Genomic DNA, 2,230 nt, shown 5'->3' with positions numbered 1-2,230 from the left:
TTTTTGAGATGGAGTCTCATTCTGTCACCTGGGCTGGAGTGCAGTGGCACGATGTTGGCTCACTGCAACCTCCACCTCCTAGGTTCAAGAGATTCTCCTGTCTCAGCCTCTTGAGTAGCTGGGATTACAGCCACATGCCGCCATGCCTGACTAATTTATTTTAGTAGAGACGGGGTTTCACCGTGTTGCCCAGGCTGGTCTAGAACTGAGCTCAGGTAATCCACCCACCTCGGCCTCCCAAAGTGCTGGGATTACAGGCATAAGCCACCGCACCCAGCCTAGACTTTAAACATAGCTCTGTACTATGAAGTGCTCTGTATCTAGAGCTTTGCTCAGCATTATTTAGTGGGAGACCATCTCTGTGATGGGACAGGTATTTGTTTCAGGCTGACCGAAGTTGAGTCAGTTATAATGTTACAGTACTCATTTAGGTAACCGGTATGGAATACACCTAGGATTTTTACATTTCATCCATTGAAACCAGTTTTCATATTTAGCGTAGACATCATACATAAATACACTTCCACTTTTGCCTGGGCAGAGGAGCACAAGTCAAAGCCTGGCATTTCCTCCTGTCACTTCTAATTATCGCGTACACATCACATGACTGACACGTGGCACTGTGGTGTGTCTTCCAATCTTACCGTAGTGTAACTCAAACCACTGGAATTAAAAGGGTCACAGCAAGTGCATGTATCAGTTTGTCCCAGCTGGCCACAGGTTTCAGTGATAGCATCTTAGTTGCCTGTTGATTCCTCAAAGATCTAGAACCAGAAATACCATCTGACCCAGCAATCCCATTACTGGGTATATACCCAAAGGAATATAAATCATTTTAGTACACATACATGCACGTATGTTCATCACTGCAGCACTATTCACAATAGCAAAGACATGGAATCAACCCAAATGCCCATCAATGATAGACTGGATAAAGAAAATGTGGTATATACACACCATGGAATACCATGCAACCATAAAAAGGAACAAGATTATGTCCTTTGAAGGGACATGGATGGACCTGGAAGCCATTATCCTCAGCAAGCTAACGCAAAGAAAACCAACCACCACATGTTCTCTCACTTGTGGGAGCTGAACAATGAATACAGGGAGGGGAACAACACACACTGGGGCATGTCAGGGGGTGGCATAGCAGGAGGGAGCATATTAGGAAAAATAGCTAGTGCATGCTGGGCTGAATTCCTAGGTGGTGGGTTGATAGGTATGGCAAACCACCATGGCATACGTTTACCTATGTAACAAACCTGTACATCCTGCACATGTACCGCAAAACTTAAAAAAAGAATCTTAGTTGTCTATTAATGTGGAAGAGGAAGAAATCCATTAATTCACTTATTTCAAGATTACGAGTGAAAAGAAAGCTGAGCTTTTTCTGATAGTGTAGAGTCAGTCCTCTAGGTTCACAGCTATTTGCTATTTTAACACCCAAAGAGTGAACAAAGAATATAGCCTCTTCCTTGGGCTTCATGCCAGACTGATGACTGATTGGCTTATTATGATTCACATTCAGCCACATGGGGAGAAAGAAAGTGTTTCCTCTCGGTAGATGATCCGTCACTCACAACGCACTGATTTGTTGCCTTCTGTTTTGACTGGATCACGAATTTATACTAATTGTAAAATTCTGAACATTTTAAAGGTACATATGTTTAAAATGATATATCTGGATCAAGTGGGGAAGCAATTTGTAACATTAGTTATGAAATTTGGATTCAAGTGGAAAATACAGTTGATTTGTTAGTATGAGAGCAGATTACAGGAGGCCTTGAAAGCTGGGCAAGGAAATTATCAAAAGGCCTTTCGAGCTCTTTGAGGATGGGAGATACATGAAACAAAGCTGAAACATGCAGGAAAGATAGGAGTATCCAGGCAGAAGTTAAAATCAGACTGGTTTAGGGATGTAATTATGGGAATGAGAAAGCCCAGATCAGGGAAATTCAAATTCCAATGAAAACTGGAGCCTGGAGTTCAGGTTAACATACGTATGAACATTTCTCAGAATTCACTGGCCAAGATGCTAACCCATGGTCACAGATCAGAACCTTTCAAAGCTGAATGGAACCTCAAAGATGATCCAGTGACTTCAACCTCCTCTTTCAGCGCACAAGAAAATTAAGACCCAGACACGGATTCACCTTTCCAGGACCAAAAGTCCAATCAGGAGGAAAACTGAGTATAAAACCTCCCAAATTATAAAACTAGACTACAT

Source organism: Mandrillus leucophaeus, unplaced genomic scaffold, assembly GCF_000951045.1.
Source record: "Mandrillus leucophaeus isolate KB7577 unplaced genomic scaffold, Mleu.le_1.0 Scaffold247, whole genome shotgun sequence".
NCBI lineage: Eukaryota > Metazoa > Chordata > Mammalia > Primates > Cercopithecidae > Mandrillus > Mandrillus leucophaeus.
This window is presented reverse-complemented; position numbering follows the sequence as displayed.